The 23709-nt window shown below is 25.4% G+C and overlaps 1 protein-coding gene across 1 annotated transcript in view; it reads left to right on the plus strand.

Moving 5' to 3' along the window:
* The first annotated feature begins 805 nt into the window (after positions 1 to 805).
* LOC117172482 (general transcriptional corepressor trfA-like) overlaps positions 806 to 23709 on the plus strand; it is a 111915-nt gene continuing 89011 nt past the window's right edge. Inside the window, exon 1 of the mRNA XM_033360466.1 lies at positions 806 to 1098. The gene's annotated coding sequence lies outside the window, so the exon portion shown is untranslated. The remainder of the gene's footprint in view (positions 1099 to 23709) is intronic.

Below are 23709 nucleotides of genomic sequence, written 5' to 3' on the forward strand. Positions count from 1 at the left end.
CAAAACGAATTTTCAATTAGTTTTTTAAACTAAAAAAAAAAAAAGAATTTTCAACAAACCAATAAATGAAACAATTTTAAATCACATAAAGTTTGAATGAAATAATTGAATTTTCAACTTAAATAGATGGAGTTTCTACCAAAAAGAAGAAATTTTAACCAAATTGTTGAATCCTTAACCGAAACACGTTTTTTAAAACAAAATAGTTTAACTTTAAACCATGGAGATTGATTTTCTATCAAATAACAAGAATTTTTATCTAATCACATAAATTACATAAAACAAATGTTTTAATTCCTTAAATGTTTAACGAAATAGTTGAATTATCAACTAAAAAAACTCAATTTTCTAAAAAAAAACGAATTTTCTAAAAAAAATAGTTTACATTCAACCCAAGAAGGCAAGTTTGACAAAAAAAAGCAGTTAAATTTTTAACAACAAAAAAGTGACTTTCTAAGAAAGTTGATCAATTTTAAACAAAAAAGTATTGAATTTTCATAGAAGAAGATAAATTCTTAACTAAGAAGATTAATTTTAAGCCCGAGAAAAGAAATTTTAACCGAAATAGTTGAAACATGTTAACAACGCGATCAAGAAGATTAAAAAATGATAAAAAAAAGATTATTAGTTTGGAAGTGAACCATTTGTAGTCTGTAAATTGTAGCCTTGTAGGAAGCTTACCATTCGAGTTTGTAAAATTCGACGCTGGAGGCGCCACTGAATAAACTGAACTGAGTGTTCACCCACACAAGAAGAAAAAAGTGCCACACAGGAAAGATATATAGTGGTTTGCACACAGACGTCACAGACCGCAGAGAAGAGTAGAGCAGAGCAGATTTCACCGACTGACCGGAGGTCATGAACGCGTGAACGTGAATGGCTTCTTCGAGGTTTGAATTAAATCTCATGCTCAGGCCCACTCAGGCCTCAGGCGCGAACTGTGTGTACGGAAGTAGTGACACTCGTGACGACATTATTCGTATTGTTATTGTTATTGTTTTTGTTGTGTTGTCATTTGGGCCAACACGACCGACTCAAATAGCGCATGGAATTCAGCAATTTTACCAGCTCAAGCGGTGTCTCCTGTCAATTTAGTGGGTAAGTTAATCTCATTTATTATTTTCATATTTTGCTTTACGTGTCATTCTGAGTAATGCAAGTGGTCCATCGACGATCGATAGTTCCTGAATTGATTACCCGCATCTTCACGAGATGAGATGCCCCTTTAGATAAATGTTGCAGCATAATAAAGATGTGGATGCTGCGAACGTACCCGAATATTTTATTTCGAGTTTCGAGAATCAATAAACCGGAGGCGGGCTTCTTTTTTTCTCTTTTTATTTTATTTCTTCATTTTTCCTCACCTTTTTTATTTATCAATTTTTTTTAATCTTTTTGTGTCAATTTTACAGTTTGTTATTAAATAGAATTAAATAAATTTTTAATCTTTAATCGAAAAACCATTTTTAATACCAAATAAATATTTCGAATAACATATTCGAATTAGAAAATTTGAATCATTAAATAAATGTTTTATCAATAAATATTATTTAATTATTGAAATACAATAATTAAGTGTTTTGAAAAAAATATAAATTTTTTTAATGTGTAAAATTCCCGGGGTGACTGAAAATCCTGAAAAATAAAATTTCCGAAAAAGAAACTATTCGCAATAGAGAAATCCTGAAATTAAAAAATTGCTGAAAACATTCCGAACCGGACAATTCCCAAATATTACTTCCCGACAGGAAATTGTTAAATTATAAATTATCTGACATTCTAAAATTCCGGAACTTAAACCATTCAAGAAATGTTTGACTAATAAATATTATTTATTTATTAACATACCATAATAAAATGTTTTGATAAACATATAATTTTTTGGTGTTTAAAATTTCCGAGACAACTGAAAAATAAAAAACAAAATTATATTCACGAAAAACAAATTCATCGAAATAGAAAATTCCAATAATTCCAATATAAAATTGTCGAAATATGAAAAACCAGAATTTAAACTATTAAATAAATGTTTTTTTAAAAAGTATTATTTGTTTCTTAAAATACAATAACAAAATATTTGATCAGATATAATTTTTTACAGTGCTTAACATTTCTTGTACGGCTGAATAATTCTAAACAATAAAATTCTCGAACTGCAAAATTTCAGAAATTACCAAAAATTCCCAAAAGTTTATAGTATTACAGAATTGAAAAATTTATAAATAATAATATTACCGATCGAAACTTGCCGAATTATAAAATATTCGATACTCTAAAATTCCAGAATTTAAACCATTCAAGAAATGTTTTGTTAATACACATTATTTATTTATTAAAATAGAATAACGAAATAGCTTGATCAAATATAATTTGTTTTGTCTTTAAAATTCTGAAAATTTCCAAAAGAAAATTCCTGAATTATAACATTTCCAAGCTAGAAAAATCCCGAATTATAAAATTATAAAAAAAAAATTTCACCTAGAAATATATATATTTTCAATTAACGTTATGTTAAATTAATTTTTAAAAACTGTAAACAAAAAGAACAAATTTCTTTGAAAAAAATAGTTGATTATTGTATTTTTAATAAATAGATAAATGAATGATATTTACTTTAAAAAATTTTAATTGTTAAAATTCGGGAATTTTATAATATGGGATTTTTATATTCCGGAAATTTAATAATTTCGGGAATTTTCCAATTAAAAAATTTCACAATTTTGGCAATTTTATTTTTCGGGATTCTTCTGTTGCCCCATAATAATATTACTGACAGAAAACTGCCAAATTATGAAATATCTGACACTCTTAAATTCCCGAATTTAAACCATTAAAGAAATATTTTGTTAATAAATATTATTTATGTATTAAAACAAAAAATTAAATGTTTTAATAAAAATATGACTTTTTTAGTATTTAAAATTTCAGGGACAAAAAAGTTTTGAAAAATAAAATCCTCGAAATAATAAATTCCCGACAGAAAATAGCCAAATAAATTTTTTAATGGGGAATATTTATTAATTAAAAATACAATAATCAAATATTCTTACTGGAGAAAATACATTTTTTAAGTTTAAAGTTCTATTTTAAAATGTGCGTATTATGGGACGACTGAAAAATCTCTAAAAATAAAATTCTGGACACTAAAATTTTTGAAAAAAAAAATTCCAAATAGAAATTTCCCGACATTATAAAATTTCCGAATTATCAAAATCTCGAATTGAAAAATTCCGGAACAATTTATAATATTAGGGAATTTGAAAATTCCCAAATAATAATATTCCTGACAGAAACGTTTTGTCAATAAATATTATTTATTATTTATACGATAATGAAATATTTCGATCAAGTATAGTTTTATTTTAGTGTTTTAAATTCCAGGAACGACTGAAAAATCCTGTAAAATAAAATCCGCTGCTGCATAAAATTTCCGACATTACAAAACTGCCAGAAAATAAGAATCCCGAATTGAAAAATCTCTGAATAATAAAATTCTTGAAAAGTTTATATTTATAATACTAAAGAATTTTAAAATTCCTGACAAAAAATCGCCGGATTATAAAATGTCCGAATTAGAAAAGTCCCGATTTATAAAATTATCAAATTTAAACTATTAAAAATTTGTATTTTAAACAATATTATTTATTAAAATAAATTTCTTTTAAATTAACAATACAATTATCGAGAACGTTATTTGTAATTTTTTAAATGCTATGCACATTTAAAAAAAGATTTCACTCAGGAAAATATTTTTTTCTTCAATTATTGTTATTTTAAATTCAAAAATTAATTCAAAACAATTTTAAACAACAAAGAAAATGTCTTGATAAAAATATTTGATTATTGTATTTTTAATAAATAGATAATAGTTTTATAACTAAAAGCAATTTTTGTAATTGTTTAAATTCGGGAATCTCCAAATTCGGTAATATTATAAATTGCTAAAGAATTGTATTATACAGGAATTTTGTAATTCGGGATTTTTATATTCTGGCAATTTTATAATTTTCGGAATTTCCGAATATATAAAATTCTTCTTTGATTATTGTATTTTTAATAAATAAACAATATTCAATAAAAAATTATTTTTTATTTCTTTAAATTCGGAAATTTCCTATTGCGGATATTTTATATTTTGGAAATTTTCTGTCTTGAATTTTAAAATACGCTAATATTATAAATTGATCGAGAACTTTATTATTCTAGAATTGTCCAAGTCGAATTTTTATATTTTGACAATTTTATAATTTCGAAAATTTTCTTTTCGGAATATTTTATTTTTCCGAATTTTTGAGTTCAGAAAAGCATTTCAAGCTTTAAAATATTTTTAATCTGTTCACAAATTTTCAAATTCCTAAATATCTTTTAAGCTGAATGAAATTTTTCTGAAGGTTTGAAAAATCCTTCGAAATCAAAAAAATGTCAATTCCTTAAAGCTGCCAGGAATTTTCTCATTCTGCAAATTTTTTAATTTTAAATTGACGGCAGTTTCATAATTTCGGGAATTTTCTTTTTCGAGAGGTTTACTTTCTCGAGAATTTTATTTTACGGGATTTTTCTATTGCCCTATTTTTAGAAATCTTTTTAAATGTTTTGAAATCTTTTTAAATTTTCTTTGAAAATTAATTTTTCAAAGTAAAAAACTGTTTAAAATTAGCTCAGGAATCTTGAAAAAATGCTTATTTTCGTGAAACCTTTCAAAGATCTTCAAAACTTTTTAAATTTTGGATTCAAATCCTCAAAAGTCTACATGTGGTTTAAAATTGGTTTAAAAATCTTTTTAAATTTAAAATTCTTTTAAAGTTTTGTAAAAATTCATTTTTTTTAGAGAAAATTCAAATTTATGTTAAAAAGACTTAAAATGTTTCTTTCTTATAAAATTTACCTTTTTGATTGAAAATTCAGCTATTTGTTCAAAATGTATATATTTTGTAGAAGATAAAGAGATTGAAAGGAAATATTTTTACTTTAATTATTAGGAATTTAAAGCGTTTCAAATTGAATTTTATATAGTACCCGTGAAAACCCCATTTTTTCCCTGTTTTTATAACATTTTATCCTGTGAAGACTGTTATCTATGCCGTTAAAATTTTTTTTTTATATAAAAAAATGCACCTGCAGTATATAAGTTTTCACTTCTTTAAATTTTAAATTTGCATCTACATAAAATGAGAAAGTCTGGGTAGAAATTCAAAAGCCTTTCCCAGCTTTCTATCAAGTTTTGTTCAAAGTCCATAGATTGAGACTTTTTGCAAACAACCAATTGGTCACCACACGAGTGCTCTAATTAGTACTCACTTATTAGTCTTCTTAGAATTTTTTAAATGGCTTAACAAGGAGATAAATTGGCAATCATCGTCTCATTTTAAAATCAGCCACAAATCACATTAAGGTTACTCTCAGTGAACCTGAACCACTTAATCGATGATTGGTAGCATTTAGATTAGTTATTACTGTAACGAATATCTTCTTACTTGCTCATTATGAGGTGAAAGTGAGCAAGGAGGAGAGGAAATTATTTTTAATTTCACTATCATCAGCAAAACATAATGAGCAATTAGTTTGTGATTTATGCCTGACGGATATTATGGATTCATTCGGAATGTTCAATAGTCATCTCAAGTTCATAAGCATTGTTAAAAAGAGGTTATAAAATCGAGGAAGATATTTCTATTGTTAATTGTAATTAATTTTTGAAAAGAACTGAAGACAAGCCTTGAACAAATTTTGTTTATTAGTTATCTCAAGTTGAAAAAAAAACGAGAATTCTTAAAAATAATTGGTAAAATCGAGGAAAATATTGCCATTGTTAAATGTAAACTAATTTTGGATAAAAACTAAAGCCAAGCTTTTAAAGAAACCCAGTTTTTAAAATAATTATCGCTAGTTAAAAAATGAGTTTTGTTAAAAATTATTTTAAAAATTAAGGAAAATATTCTCATAGTTAATTGTGACCAATTTTTGAAGAGAACTGAAGGCAAAATTAGGAAAAAAACTTGTTTTAAATAGTTTTATGAAGAACAAAAATGCGCATTGTTACGAATGATTGATAAAGTCGAGAAAAATATTCCTATAGTTAATTTATCTCATTTAGGAAGAAAAGTGAAGTTAACCTTTATATAAAAATATATTTTTTTCATTAATTGTTCATAGTTCAAAAATGAGCATTGTTAAAAATCAATGATAAATTCTAAGAAAATATTTTTATTGTCAATGACAATTAATTTAAAAGATAACTAAAGGTAAAGTATAAAACAATTTTTTTCACTTAGTTACTTCAAACCCAAAAGTTAGCATTATTAAAACTGAAATTTATTTTATTAATTATAAAATATTCGCATTGTTAATTGTAACTAATTTTGGAAGAGAACTGAAGGCGAAGTTTATAAATAAATATTTTTTAAGTTAGTTGTCTCAAAATAAAAAAAGAACATTGTTAAAAATGATTGATAAAATATAGGGAAGTATTTTCATTTTTAATTGTTTACTATTTGTGTATAAGAGCTGAAGGCGATCTGTTTGAAAAAATTATTAGTTATATAAATTTAAAAAATGAGCATTGCTGAAGATTATTTATAAAATTGAGGAAAATATTCTCGATATTATATTTTTACTAACTTTAGAAGATAATTGAAGACGAACTAAAGAATATTTTTGTTTTGTTATGTCACGATAAAAAATAAGCATTGTTAAAAAAGATTAATAAAGTTGAGGAAAACATTTCCATTGTTAAATTTTTAATAATTTTGGATAAAAACTAAAGGCGATCTGTAGAAAAAAATATTTTTCAATTGTTATATCAGGTTCAAAAATGAGCATTACTGAACATTTTTTGTAAAATTGATGAAGGAGAACTAAGAAAAAAATATTATATTAGTTATTTCAAGATAAAAAATGAGCATTGTTAAAAAAGATTGACAAAATGAATGATTTAAAAAATATTTTGAAATTAAACTATAAAAAAATTGTTTTTCGTAGTTACATCAAGTTAAAAATAAGCTCTATGATTCAAAAATATAATTAAAAAATAAGCTTTGTTAAAAATGATTTAGAAAAGCGTGAAAAATGTTCCCTTTTTTAGAACGATTGATAAGATCGAGGAAAATATATACATTGTTAATTGTTAACTATTTTTTGATAAAAACTGAAAGCGAATTGTACAAAAAAAATTTTTTATTAGTTATATCAAGTTCAAAAATGAGCATTACTGAACATTTTTTGTAAAATTGATGAAAATATTCCCGATGTTATTTTCAACATACTTTAAAAGAGAATTGAAGGCGATCTAAAGAATTTTTTTGGCCTTTGTTACCTCACGATCACAAATGAGCATTGTTAAAAATGAATTATGAAATGGAGAAAAATATTTGCATTTTTAAAATGATTTATTTAATCTTGGGAAATATTTAAATTGTTAATTGTAACTAATTTTGAAAGAAAACTGAAGGTAAACTTTAGATAAAAAAGTACTTTTCTATTTTTTATTTAATGTTTAAAAATGAGCATTGGTGATTGTAATTAATCTTAGTAGATAACTAAAGATAAGTTAAAAAAATGTTTTTTTATTATTATTTACCTCAAATTCAAAAGTCAGTATCGTTAAAACTGATTTATAAAATCGAGGGATAAGATAAAGTCGAGGAAAATATTTTCATTCTTAATTTTTTACTAATTTTGGATAAGATTTAAAGGCAAACTTTATAATTTTTTTATTAGTTGCCTTTAGATAAAAAATGAGTATTGTTAAAAGTCATTTATCAAATCTAGAAATAGTATTTCATTGTTAATTATAACTAATCTTGGAGGATAACTAAAGGTAAACTTTAAACAAATGTTTTTTTATTAGTTACCTTAAGTGCAAGAATCAGACTATTAAAAATTATTTATAAAATCGAGGAAAATATTCCCATTGTCGATTGTAACTAATTTTGGAAGAAAATTGTAGGGGAACCTTTGGAAAAAAATATTTTTTATATTGTTTGTCTTACGATAAAAAATTAGATAATAAATGATTTATTTAACAATAGCTATATAAAATTCTTTTTGATTTATTTCTCTTTAGTTCAAATTTGCTATTCTTATTTAATCCTAATATTGTAGGGCTCAGTTCGTTCCTAAAAGATTATCTACAAATCTCTTTGGTAGATTTTTATTAAAAAAAAAATACAACTGTATAATTGCTAAATAAAATTTTTAAACGAAAAACGTATAAAAGAGAAGAAAACTCTAAATAACTACTCTTAAATTAACAATTTTAAACTATTTTTTCTGTAGTTCGCCTTCAGTTATTTTTCAAAATTAGTTATAATTCCTAATCAAAAATTCTGGAAAAGAAAATTGGAAAATGTGCCAAGGTAAGAAAAATTTGAATTTTTGACTAGAAATAGATGAATACTAGTGAGAATTTCAAGTAGGTTTATTGTAATTTTAATTATTATTTAATCTAATATCTTGATGAAATTAATATTTCGAAATGAGGCTTTGTTTTGAAATAAGAAATTCGCTGCACGTGGATTTTCTTGGTGAGTGTTGCAGTCAGTTGAAGTTTAAGCAACGAAGCCTTAAAAAGGAAAACAATGCCTTCGTGGCATTTAAATTACAATTCACCGTTTCGCACATGGTCCTTTATACTGATGAATATAAAATTGCAATTCATTATTTTTAAGAAATGATTAATAATAACAAGCTTCTAACTTAACTATTAAGTGATTAAAATCATTTTCATTTCTTTAACTTTGGTTATTATTTATTATTATATTATATAATTTATACTCTAGTAAAAAGTTAAACTGATCAGAAACCAAGTTTTCTTTTTTAAATCCGTATTGTGTTTTTCCCTTAACAACAATTTTTAATTAATTTATTTCAAGTTCCTGATCGCTTATCGAAGTGCTTGGAAAAAAATGAAATTTCAATCAATTACAATGCTTAGATTGCCAAATTTTGTTTGTTCCATTCAGTAATTTGGATAAAACCAATCTTTAATTAAATTGAAAACAAGATAAGAACTTAAAAACACTTGAGGCAATTTTCCGCACTCATACTTTAATTTTTATTGGAAACAATATTGATAGTATTTTTTCGAGTAAAATTTATTTTGTGTTGATAAATCATCTTTTCAGTTTTGAATTTTATAATTCATCATAAAAACTTTGCATGATCTATGGCGTAAGTTGGTGAATTCCTCTCTCAGAAGTATTTAAGAAAAGATAAGAAATGTATCAGCTGAACCGGGATAATAACAATATTTAATTGACTGATAAATAAAGCGATATGAAATTCCAAAATGATTGTCAATTTTGAAAGAACTTGGAAAAAATATTGTATTTTCAATTTTATAGGATAAATTTTATAATAAAATAATCAATTTTCAATTATGGAAATCCATAATAATATTTTTAGAACATTCCAGAACTTTTAAAAGAGTGTCATTCAGTCTTGCATTAAACAAAAATTTTGTATTATTTTTTAAAGACGTTTTGAAAATCTCTACTTATTACAGAGAGGTTCTGAAAATTCCAAAAATAGACTTCGAAAAATTCTAAACCCCTCGAAAAAAAAGAGAATCTCAAATTGTGATTCAAACATCATTCCGCGGTTCTGAAACTTGCAAAATTTAATTTAGAAATTTTGAAAATATTTCTGAATTTTCAACAAGACAGTTGAACTTTTGACCAAAAAATGTGTCTAACAAAATAGTTTAATTTCTAACAAAATAATTAAACTTTCAACAAAATAATTGAACTTTTTACATGATGGATAAATTTTTAACATGGAAAGATAAATTTCCAACCAAGAAGAATAATTTTTACCAGGAAAATTAATATTCTACTGAAGGAAGAATTTTCAGTACAATATATGAATTTGTAATCAAACAGTTGCAATTTCAAATGAAAAAGATTATTTTTCAACCAAAAATGAAATATTTAAATTTGCAGTTAAAAATTAATAAAAAGCAAATCATCCACCAGTTAAATTAAACGAAAAAAGACAACTTTTTAAGAAAAGGAGTTGAATCCCCAACTAAATTAATAAATTTTCAACAGACGGGATTAATTAAAGGAAAAGAATTTCCAACAAAATAGTTCAATTTTCAGATTAATGGTTTCATTTTTAAGCAAAAACTTAAAATTTCCACCGAATTGGTTTAATTTTCAACCAAAAATATGAATTTTCTCCAAAAAACAAGAATTTTAATCCGGATTCTTTAATTTTTTTACCAAATTGCCTAATTTTTAAAACAAACAGGTGAATTTTCAACTAAATTGATGATTCTTCAAAACAAAACAATGATGAATTTTCAGGAAAATAGTTGAACATTTACACAAAAAGTTAAATTTTTAACCAAAAAGTTCATTTTTTAACCAAGAAAATTAATTTTCTACAAAAAAGATGAATCATCAACAAAATACATGAATTTGCAAACAAGTAATTAAATTTTTAACTAAGCAAATAAATAAATTTGCAAGCAAATCCAACTTTAATTAAAAAATTATATTCTTCAGTTGATGATTCAGCTGCTTTCTTCAAAATTTAATTATTTTCTTAAAATTTAGTTTTTTAGTAAAAAATTAATGTTTTGAAGTGAAAATTCAATTATTTCATTTGAGTAAAAGTTTGTCTTTTTTTAATTGAAAATTGATGTATTTTAAAAAAAAAATTGTTTTTTTTTGGTATAAAATTAATTAAAAAAAAAAGAATCATCCACAGCTTAAATTCGATGGAAAAAGACTACTTTTTAAGAAAATGATTTGAATCCCCAACCAAAATAATGAATTTTCAACACACAGGATTAATAAAAAAAATGAATTTCCAACCATATAGTTAAATTTTGAGATAAACGGTTTAATTTTTATCTCAGAAATTAGATTTTCTACCGAATTAATTTAATTTTGAACCAAAAATATGAATTTTTTACAAAAAAGTACAATTTTAATCCAGATAATTTAATTTTTTTACCAAAATGTCTAATTTTCAGCCAAAAAGGTTAATTTTCAACTAAATTGATGATTTTTCAAAACAAAACAAAAATTAATTTTCAATAAAATAGTTCAAAATTCACACAGAGTTGAATTTTCAACGAAAAGGTTAATTGTTAACCAAGAAGATTAATTTTCTACAAAAAAGATGAATTATGAACAAATCACATGAATTTTTAACCATGTAATTAAATTTTGCACTAATTAAATAAATAAATGCAAAGAAATCCAACTTTAATTAAAAAATTATCTTCTTTAGTTGATAATCCAGTTGATTATTTGAAAATTCAATTATTTTCTTGATAATTACTTTTTTAGTAAAAAATTAATTTTTTGAACTGAATATTTAACTATTTCATTTCAGAATAAAATTTTTCTTTCTTAGTAGAAAATTAATGTATTTTGTTGAATTTTGTTTTTTGTAGAAAATTAAGATTCTGACTTAAAAATTCTGCCTGGAGACTCACTTTTAGTTGAAAATAGATTTGGTTGAAAATTTAACTATTTCTTAACAATTTTTGTTGTTAATAATTGATTTTTTTCAGTGGAAATTAAATTATTTCACTTGAGCAAAAATTTGTTTTTCTCAGTTGAAAATTCATGTATTTTGTTAAAAATTTTTTTTTGTAGGAAGTTAATTTCCTCTTTCGAAAATTCATCTTTTTGTTTTTAAATACAACTATTTTGATGAAAAATCATTTTTCTTGTGTTTCAAAATTATGTTTTTATGATAAAAATTTAACTATTACATTTTTTATTGTATATTTATATATTTTTGAGTTTAAAATTTAACTATTGGCCTTTTTTGGTGAACTTTAGCTGTTTTTTAGTTTTAATTAAAATAGGTTTTGTTTGAAATATCAACTATTACTCTTTTCTTTGAGAATTCGTTGCTTTCGGTTAAAAATAATTCTACTTCGTGCAAAATGCAACAATTTGCTTAAAAGTATTTTTTTGCCCGAAAATTAATTTTTATTAAAAATCCATATCTGTTTAAAAACTGAACAAAATTCATGGTAGCAAATTTTGCGTATTTGTTGAAAATTCGTTTTCTGATTGAAAAATTTTAACGATTCCATTTTTAGTGGAAAATTGATCTTTTTGAATCGAAAATTCATATATTATGTTGAAATTTCGGTTTTTTTTTCGTAAGAAAATCAGATTCTGAGATTTATATTTTTGGTTGGAAATTTAACTAGTTCGCTCGGGATGTGTACCCTACCTGGAAAAACCTGGAAATTCAGGGATTTTTTTTTTAAGCGTGGGAATTTTTTATAAGGCGTGCTCATTTTTTCTAAATTTCAATATTAAAGCTACTTAGCTTCGTATTACTTTATTGAACTTTTTTGTTAAGTTTCATTTTTTTTGCTTAAAATTAATTTTTTTAACTGCAAATTTACCTGTTCTACCTTCGGTTGAAAATCGACTGCTTTTAGTTGAAAATGTATTTGTTTTGTTAAAAATCCTTCTTTTTGGTTTAATTCCTTTGTTTTTTATCACAAGTTAAAACATTTTCATGTTAAATTATCAACTACTACATTTTTCGATCAGAATTCATCTTTTTCGAATGAAGAGTTGCAACTTTAACTATTTTGTTGAATTTTTTTTTAATTAATTTTTTATTTGAAAATTCAATGATTCTAGTGTAAGATTGATCACTTTGGTTGAAAACTTAATTTTTGTTTTCAAATTAATTTATTTTTTCTTAAAAATTAGTTTTTTACCGGAAAATTCTCTTTCATTAAACATTAATTTTTTAACTGAAAGTTGAACTGCTTAATTGTTTGAACATTTTTCTTTTTAATCAAAAATTGATGTGTATTTTTGTGAAAATTCATATTTTTCACTGAAAATTCAATTATTTCAGTTCAAAGTTGATCATTGTAGTTAAAAAATCATGGTTTTTAGTTCAAAATTCAACTATTTTGTTGAAAATTGGTCTTTTTTTAAATTGAAAAATTAAACTATTTCATTGAAAATGTATGAACTTTGTTGAAAAATCGTCTTTATAGCAGAAAATTAATATTGTTTAAATATTTAGCTTTTTGATTGAAAATTCAAGTATTCCAGTTAAATATTTATCATCTTAGTTAAACATTTTTCATTGCGGTTGAAAACCAAACTACTTTGTTGAAAGTGAAACTAAATTTGTTTTATAAATAAATTTTTGTTCTTTTGGCGGGAAATAAATTTTTTGACTGAAAATTGAACTATTCCATTTATTGTTAAAAACTTATATTTTTTAGTTTTAAATTCAGTTAGTTGTTTAGAAATTTAACAATTTGGTTACAAAATTCTTCTATTTCCTTGAAAATCCAAATTTTTTACTTGAAAAGTTATGAATTTTAAGCGGTTTAAATTGAATTTGAATTGGTACCCACATTAATTTTACCTAAATATGCACTGAACTTTAAGTATAAGTAAATAAAATAACAATTTGTTTGAATTATTATTTAACTTCATGGAATTCAGAGAAAAATCGAGGAAATTATTCATTATTTTTTTTAATATTACTTAATTATTTAATTAATCGATCATGCTCAAATATTCCTAGAAACTGAAAAACATTATTTATAACAAACCCCGGTTTAGTAACAGTGTCGCGGTTGTCTGTAAATAGTCTTGTTACTAAATCGGGGAAATCGAAGCGAAAAGAGTCTGGGCCATCTAAACCGTTTCCAATCGGAATGCACAATATTGCGCAATCTCCGCATGCGAGTATCCGCGCACTGCCTGAGAAACTGCGTGGGCCAGAAATACTAGGAATTACTAAACCAGGGGTTCTGATGTAACTGAAAATTCGTTTTTTAACTGAAAATTTAACGATTCCATTTTTGGTGGAAAATTGCTTTTTTTTTAGTTGAAAATTCAACTGTTTGGTAAAAAATCTACCATTTTTAGTTGAAAATTCGCATTTTTATGAGTTGTTTTCCCATAGGAGTCAATTCAAGTTTATCTGATACATCAGGAGGCAGAATTGGGAACGATGAACTCTAAACTCGGATTTTACGAGAACCGAGACGAAAACGTAAACATGTTTTATCGTATGATAAAAATAATGCCTGGGGTAAGTGGTCCGAATAAATCGAAAGGGTTTCACGAAAAGAGGTAAATTAAGAAAAAATGTGATATGGAGGAATTCCACTTGGTTTGACGATAAATTATATGGCGAAAATATACGGTTTTGCCAATTACTTCCAGAATGTGGCCTTGCGGCTATAAAGCGTACATCCTATCCGCAAATTCATAGGATTGCGGCTTTACTATAGTTGCGCTTGAATTCCATTTAGGATCTCGTGTGGCTTTTGCAGGTGACTTTCACCGTCAGGTCAACCACACGTTTACTATGTTTATACAATAAAAACAGGGGAAAACCAACCTGACCAATAGACACATGGATTTACCCACTTGAATGGAGTTGAAAACAAGAACAAGAAGGATAGTTAACTTTCATTCCAATGTTATTACTGGAAAATTTTTAAAAGTACAAAGATCAAATATAATAATGCCAATTATAAACGCTACGGGAAGAATGATATATCGAGTCAGAAAGTTGACTGTTAAACAGAATAATTAAATTTTCAACAAGACAGTTGAATTTTGGATCAAATTCTTGCATTGACAACCACATGTTCGAATTTTTAAACAAAGAATATTAAAGTTTTAAAAAAATTTTACACTGAAACTTGGATTTAAGAAGTCCCGATTTATGACGTTCCGAGAATCGATCTTCCTTGCAATTTTGCGATGAGAGGATCTGCGGAGCCGAAAGAGAGGAGGTGCTCATCCATGTATGACAAACAGTAGCGTAGCGACAAAGGGGGCAGTGCGCTGGTACTTACGCGCGTGTGTTGCATAATATTATGCATTCCAATTGGAAATGCTTCTCGCGGCCCTGACTGTTTACGTTTGGATTCCCTCGATTTATGCTGTAGGCCACTGTAAGCCATCCCCAAAATCGATCATAAATCCAAGTTCTGATGTATTTTACACCAAATAATTGGATTTTTAAGAAGACAGTTTAACTTTTAGCAAAACAAAAAACAAACATAAAAATACAGCAATTTTCAGTAGATAATCATGCATTTTCTGTAAAAATATACGAATTTAAAGCCAAAACGTTGAATCACCCACCAAAAAGATGACTTATAAAATACTTAAATTTAAAAAAAAAAAAATCAACAAAACATAAATTTTCAACAAAATAGTTAAATTTTCAATTAAATATAGTTGAATGGTCTACCCATAAAGATTAATTCTTTAAAAAAAGGAATAATTTTCAACGAAGCTACATAACCATTAAAAAATAGAAAAGTTAAATTTTCAATTTAAAAAAGAAAACAATTTCCAACAAAATAGTATAAGTCTGAACCAAAAAAGAAAAATTTACTCTTTTTTTTGGGTTTCTTGGAGGTTCATCTTTCTTTTTTGCTGAAAATTGAACTATTTTGTTGCAAAGCTGCACAACCTTGTTAAAAAATCGTTTTATTTTTAGTTGCAAAGTAATTTTTTCAACTGAAAATTTAACTATTTCATTTTTAATCTTTTATTTAGTTGAAAGTTCAACTATGGGGTTAAAAATTCATTTATTTGGTTTAAAAAATTAAACCATTTCCAGATTTGCAACAATTTTGTTACAAAGACATTTTTTTTTAAGATTCTTAATTTTAATTAAAAATTAATATCCCGTTGAAAATTCAAATAATATTGAACTATTCCAGTTGAAAATTCATCATTTTAGGTAAAAATTCACCGGTTCAAGTGAAAATTCGTTTTTTTTTCTTTCTTAAATTAATCTTTTTTCTCTATATTTATTAATAGAAGATTTAACTGTTTGATTTTTTTGTAAATTCATATTTTTTAATTGACAATTCAACTATTGGATTAAAAATTAATGTTTTTGTTAAAAAAATTTAACAATATTTGATTTTAAAGTCAACTGTTTTGTTGACAATTCATCTTTTTGCTTGACTTTAACTGTTTTTGATTTAAAATAAAAACATTTTCTAGTTAACAATCAATCGCAGTTGGTGGAAAATGCAATAATTTTGTAAAAGCCATTTTTGGTTAAGAATTCTTAATTTATTTTAAAATTCAACTGTGGTTAAAATTTTAACTACATTTTAGCTATTCCGGTTAAAGACTCATCATTTTCGTTGAAAATCTGTTTTTGTTTTCGGGAAAAATTGATTTTTTCCTTGAATCGTCATCTTTTTGGATTAAAACTAATTTCTTCAACCGAAAATTTAACTGTTTCATTTTTTTGTAAATTTATATTTTTGAAATGGAAATTTGGCTATTGTATTGAAAATTCATGTCTTTTTTTAATTTGAACAATTTTGTTAAGAAGTATCCTTTTTAGGTTGAAAGTTGGTGGAAAATGCAACAATTTGGTTCAAAAGTCAATTTTTTTATTAAGAATTCTTAATTTTAGTTGAAAATTCCTCCCTCGTTAAAAATTTAATTAAAGTTTAACTTTTCCAGTTCAAAATTTATCATTTAGTTGAAAATGCGTGTTTTTCGGTTAAAAATTAAACTTTTTGCTTGCAAATTTATTTTGTTGTTGTTTAGAATTGAACTTTTTTTGTGAAGAGATGAATTATTTGGTTGAAAAATCGTTTTATTTTAAAAATTGTGTGAGACAAATAAAGTAATAATGACACGCATAGCGCGCATCTTTGATTTCTATTAATTAAAAACAAAAAAAGTAAAAAGCTGTTATGTTAAGAGTTTTTCTTTTGAAATTGTTATTTTTTGACAAAAAGACAATGGCTAAATTAACTATACAAAAATACTATATATTAATTCTTAAGTTAAGATATCAATTTTCATCAATAATCCATGGAAAGTATTTTTAATCATTACTCTTTTGCTTTTGTCATGCGTGAGTGAACACTGTATCTAGAATATTAAAATCTAGTTTCGACTATATTTTGAAAAAGTACAGTCCTCGCTATACTTTTTTATTATTTCTGATAATTGATACTATAAGATACACAAATATTATAATAATCTCAATATAATATTTTTATTTAAAAATTGCGCGTGACAGATAAAATAATACATGCTTACATAGCGTAATTATTGGTTTTCCACGTATTTTAAAAAACAGCCGAGGAAATTTCCTGCATTAAAAAATGAAAGTTACATTTCCAGAAAAAAGAAAAATAATTTAAGAAAAAAGACAAAAGAAATCTTATCTTATCTCTAACTTTCAAGTACGCAACCCCCGCACTTTCACCACATAATTCTCACACCTGAACTCGGCCTTTCCATTCTATTTTTTTCTCACAATTTCTGTGAAGATTGCGTTAATCTATTTTAAGATTATTATTATAATTTCTCTCGGTCAATTTATCGGCTAATGATCGGTCTCGAATTTCTCTGTGCAATGTTACGGGTAAAAAAAAATTGTAATAATATTACGGTATTGACGTTTAAGCGGGTACTTAAGTTATGTAACAAAAGCTGTTTCAGCCACTTGTTTCTGGCATCTTACGATTATTCTGATACATTAGAAAGGCATACACGCAGTTTATATATTCGATTTAGGCGCAACTAAGTGGAGCAAACCAAGAGTAACGGTATCGGCTTCTCTTCAGGGACGTTACAAAAAGTTTTATCAAAATTTTCAACTTTCTCCGTTAAAAGTAAATTTTTAAGCATTTTAAATAATTTATAATGAAAAAATGTTGTTTCAATTGAAGAAAAAAAATACGCGCGCTATTATTATCACTTTCTTGTCTTTGGACATTTTTAAAATTAAAATATAAAACTCATGTTAAAATAAAATTGTTGGACTTCATAGCCGTGTTAGTTGCATCAGGTTGCGTCATGCGTCAAAAACTAACAGAAATTATTCACGCGGTTCTTTCTGTTTACGTTCGGAGTCCCTGGATTTGTGTCGAGCGCCACTCCCGGTCATGCTCTAATCTGTGCACTAATCCAGGTTCCAGTGTATATTTTCCACAAATACCAATTTCTGGCGTAAAATTTTGACGGAACAAAATCTGATTTTAATCACCTATTGGTAAAATGTTTTTATAATCTTATATTATTTAAAAATATGTAACTGAGCTTTGAAGTCTACTAAAATTGTGCGTTGAAAAAAACAAACATAATAACAATTTTTAAAAGATTAGAAATCTTTTTTCAAATGTAATATTTTTTCGTCTTAAATCCGATTTTAATCTTCGATTTGAAAAATTTATTGATAGCCTAAAATTCTTCCAAAGTTGTAAGTCTTCGAAATCGACGCCGATTTCAGAAAAGTAATACAAGCATAACCTAAAATAGTTAAAAGATTTTTTTTTAAATATCATTGTTTTCAATCAAAATTACCGATTTGCGATAATGACACTATTACGCAACGTAATATAAAATTTTTTAGAAATGTAAATCTTCTTTGAGATTTGATCATTTTGATTAAAAATAATCATTTTTTGTTGAAATGTTAACATAACCTTAAATTACTTCCAAATCCCTTACAAATATTTTTATCGAAATTCGCAACTTTCTCTGTTAAAAAGATAATTTTTATTTTTTTAAATTATTTATAACAGCTGGAAAACAAATACGCGCGCTATGCGCAGTATTATTATTACTTACTTTTCTGAGTTATCGCACGCAATTTTAAAATTAAAATATAAAATTAATGTCAATCCAAAATTTTTGGATCTTATAGTATTTTTTTAAAATTATAAATATTGTTTTAAACGTATTATTTTTGGTTTCGTAGCTTAGTTGATAAAAGCACCAGACCGGCAATCGGAACGACCTGGGTTCGGATCCCGGCGGAGCTTGAGAGATATTTTTCACAATTTATAAATAAAAATAAATATAAAAATTGTAGTGACTTTAGATTAGTAGACAAAAAACAATTAGCATCAAATGATTTATAACCTAAAATTGTTCAAAAACTGTTAATATTATTTGAAATTTGCATCGATTTCCAGTTAAAAACACGAGCTCATAACCTCAAATTATTCAATTTTTTTAACATTCTAATTATTTTTTATTAAAACGAACGATTTGGGACGAAAAATGATGTAGTAGCATAACGTAAAAATATTCAGAAATATAAAACTTGTTTAGTAATTATTAATAAAAAACAGTTAAATTCATCCAAAACAGATACATTTTTAACAACATAGTTAAATCATTAACCAAAAAAGATTCTTTTTTTAACGAACTGTATTTTTAACTAAAACAGATTAAATATTTCCGAAAAGAGACGATTTTTTTACAAAACTGTTTTTTTTTAACTCAAATGATGTATCTTCAAACAAAAAAGTGAATTTTTAGCAAAGTAGTTTCAACCAAGTAGTTGAATTTTTTACCAAAAGCGTAGAATAATCCATCAAAATTTTTCGACTTAAAACCAAATAGTTTCAATTCTGATAAAAAAGATGAATCTTCAAGAAAAAGAAATTAATTTTAAAAAAAGACTTTTAGCCAGGAAGGAAATTTTTTAAGGAAAATTAGGGTTTGACCGGAAAAATAATGTTGATTATAATGTAAAAAATTTAAATAACTAATTATTTTTTTCATTTCTTTATTGTAAAGTTATATATATAGGGGAGAGTGGTCCTAGGTCGGCACAGTAAGAGTTTTTGTCAAAAACAAAAATAGTAGTGTGATTTTTGCTAGCGGTCCTAAGTCGGCACCCCCCCCCCCCCGGTCCTGAGTCGGGACATAATTTTGTCCGCTCAGGTGCAAGAAAAAGGGTTGGTTATGTAAGTTTGAGAAGAAAATGGACAAACTTAAATGTTTACAATGGAAAAATACATAGAATATCTTGCTCATGAAATTACGTTCCATGACTAAGAAAATAGAATAAATCAACAAAACCAAACTGAAAAAATAAACAACACGAGACAAGTGAAAAAGAATTGAAACATGCCAAAATAAAACAAGACACAAATAATAACAAAAGCAGCAAAAAAAAAAAGGGTGCCGACTAAGGACCACCTGTTTGGTGCCGACTCAGGACCACTGGCAATATTTGCGCATTTCATGCTATTACGCTAACGAAACAAACCCGAATAAAAAATTGACTTTATCAGGCGAAAGCACAGAGAGCACTTAATCGATTGAACTTTTCAAAATATTTACACACCTGTAGCTGCTTCACGAGAATGGAAGAAAATTGAATTCCGTTTGTACGAAAAATGTACATCTTGCTAAAACTGCCAGGCGAAAACTAAAGTCTAAAGTACATGTTTACCAACCTGTCTTACGACAAAATGGTTTAGTCTACAAGCGCGCCATCTCTAAAAAAAACCTGCAAGTGCCGGCTTAATCCACAGTGCCGACCTAGGACCACTCTCCTCTATAATTTTTCTAGGTATCTCGAGAAAATTCAAAAATGCTTCTGAAGATTGCAGGTAAGTCCAAAAATATCTGGAAAATTTCTAAGATAATAATTTTTATTTTAACGGATTTTTCAAAGCTCCAGGGTAAAACATATTTAGAACTTTTTGAAGTTTGGAAATTTTTAAAAAATATTTCTGAAATATTCGGAAATCTCACGAACTTTTCTCTAAAATTCCTGAATATTTTTTTAAATTACAAGACTTATTTCTCAAATAGCCTTAAAATCTTTCAGATTTTTTTTCTTTTACAATTCTGGAAATCTTTTGTCATGTTTTAAAATCTTTTTAAATATCCCCAGGAGTCATTAGAAAACATTTTTTTACTATCATGAAGCCTTTCAAAATTGTTTAAAAATTTCAAAATGTTATGTCGAAATTTTCAAAAATCTACATTTTATTTTAATTTAAAAAAAAAAATTTTTAATTTATAATTATTTTTATAATTTTACTTTTTTAAATGTATGGATTTTTTTTTTATTTTGGAAAAAAATGTCGTGAAAAAGTTCGAACATTATTTTTTTGATAATTTTGAAAATCGATCGAAATGTTTTGATATATTTTAAAATAAATTATATAAAAAATTTCTCTTTAAACCTTTCAATCTTCTGTACACAATTATCAATTTTTTGTTCGAAGTCTTCAAATATGTCAATTTTTTTTAATTTGTTGAAATCTATTTAAGTTTCAAATTATTTTTTTATTAAAATTGCACATTTTTGGTTGAAGATCTTAAACATTCTTTTTTCGAAAATTCAGGAAATCATTTAAAGCGTTTCAAAACCTTTATACTTATTTAAAAAAAATTTAATTAAAAAAATAAAAAAGCATTTAAAATATCTTATTATCTTAAAACGTTTCAAAATGTTCAAAAAGTTTCGAAATTTTATTCAAAAATCTGCAAAAATCCAAATTTTTGTAAAAAAATTTGCCTGTACCCATAATTTCTCTTTCCCATGTTTTTAAAAGTTAAAAAAAGGAAATTATATATTGTGGTAGCAAAATGTTAAGAACAGTATATTTTTAAAACCTTTAATCAAAAAGTTAAGAACAGAATTTCATGCTTTATTATTAAAGAATCATTTACAATTAAAAGTTGTTCCCGTGTTCCATCATATTTATAAGATAGAACTATTTATTTAAATAATCTTATTTTAATTTTCATCAGAATAAATTTTGTATAAAACTTTTTAAAATAAGTTCCAACCACGAATTTAAAATAAAAATTAGTATATAAGAATATTAAAATTGTTTATAATTTATTAATGATCTTTTCTATGTTTTTGATCATTTTCGCTTTATTTTAATGATCATGTTTTGCAAGATCCTTCATTTAAATATTAACTTTCTTTCCATTTTTTTTTTTTTTTCTTTTGTAGTTTTAATTGGGTCGGACAAAAAAGCTTCCGTCAACTTCTCGAGGTGTCGACTTTCACCTCGATTATAATGTCGCTAGTGCAGCTGTGTTTCTATATGTAGAAAAACGTCAGCACTGAATTGCAATTTTTGATGATGAATAGACACTTATTAGTGTAACGCTGCCTTCTCGCAAATGCTATTCATCATGTGTTTTTTTTTCCAAACAGACTGACATAAATAGAATGATAGATGCTACTGTTGGATCTTATTTCCCAATAGCAACTTGTCAGAACTTAGTAATCAAATTTTTATTTTGTTAATTTGTTTCAGTCATGTGGTACAATATTTTTAATTAGCATGAGCTTTTAACATAAAAAAATACAAACTTCGATTTTAACACGATCACTTTGTACACATAATTTTTGAAGTACCAAAAAAATCTGCCTCAGCCAGGATTTGAACCTTGAGCGCCACTTTCCTTGAATGGAGCGTTAACCAAATATGCCACCGAAAACATGGAAGATATTTTCTTGTTTTTCATAGCTAACTTCGTTTGTTTAATTTTGTTTATCCAAAGAAAGACGACCCTATAAAATTTATGTATTTGCAACTCTTCTATTGAGTAGTCTAATATTACGTCACGCTCGGTCGGTAACATCAAAATCTGTAAGGATATACCACTTGGTGGACTGCAAAACATTGTTTAGAATTTTAGCTAGGAGTTTGACTAAAATTAATTAATTGTGGTGAAATTAAATAAAAAATTCGTGATATAGCTTTGCTTTCAAGAAAGAAAAGCCAGTTATTTCATTATTATAACGTGGGATTAGGCAATCCATCAAGAAAAAATTATAATTTGCCGTAATTAAGGTTATAACCTCAATTGCGGATTTTGAAGGAATTTTAAAGATTTTGTAAAGACTTCAAAAAGTTTTAAGGATTTACAAGAGATTTGATCAAATTTTAAGGCAGTTTAGGTGACTTCAAAGAATGTCAAGCGACTTAATGAAAAGTTTCAAAAGATTTTAATGAATTTGAAGAGATTTCAAGGGATGTTATTTTTTTAATATTTTAAGGAATTTAAGACAATTCAAAGTATTTTAATTAACTGTACTCAATTTCGAAAATTTTAAATGATTTTAAAAATGTTGAAGGAACTTCAAAAAACTTCGGAGGTAAAGGATTTTCAAAAAAAAACTTAAAGAATTTCTGAAAATTCAAGTGATTTTAAGGAATTACTATAGGGACTTGACGGGATTTTAAGATTTGATTTTAAAGGATTTAAAAAAAATTCAAAAACGTTTCAAGATTTACAAGAAATTTTTTATGATCTTAGCAGAGCCTTAGTGATTTTAAAGATTTTAAAGATATTAAAAAAGTTATTTAAAAAGATTTGAATAAATTTTAAGAGACTTCAAGGGATTAAAAAAAATTCAATGATTTAAGGATTTTTCAAAGATTTTAAGGAGCCTAAACAAATTTAAGGATTTTAAGAGATTATAATTAATTTTATTCAATTTTGAAATTTTTAAAATGATTTCAAAGTAGTTGAAGGGAGTTCAAAAAATATTCGGAGGACTTTAAGGATTTCTAAGAACTCAATTCATTTTAAGAAATTACTAGGGACTTGGAGCATTCTTAAAGTTTCTTTTTAAAGGATTTAAAAGTAATTAAAAAATAGTTCAAAAAGATTCAGTGATTTAAAAGAAATTTTATAGGGTTTTACGAAATTTTTAGTAATTTGAAAGAAAGTCAGTCGAGTTATTGAAAATTTATTAAAACAGATCCAGTGAATTTTAGGAGATTTCAAGGTATTTAAAGAAATTGATTGATTTAAGGATTTCCCAGCGATTTTAAGGAGCCTAAGAAAATTTAAAGGATTTTGGATTTAAAACATGTGAATTAATTTTAGTCAATTTAACAATATTTTTAATTATTTCAAAAATGTTGAAGGGAGTTCAAAAAAATTCGGAGGACTTTAAGGATTTTCAAGAAATCTT

The sequence above is a fragment of the Belonocnema kinseyi genome, chromosome 5 (assembly GCF_010883055.1).
Source record: "Belonocnema kinseyi isolate 2016_QV_RU_SX_M_011 chromosome 5, B_treatae_v1, whole genome shotgun sequence".
Taxonomy (NCBI): domain Eukaryota; kingdom Metazoa; phylum Arthropoda; class Insecta; order Hymenoptera; family Cynipidae; genus Belonocnema; species Belonocnema kinseyi.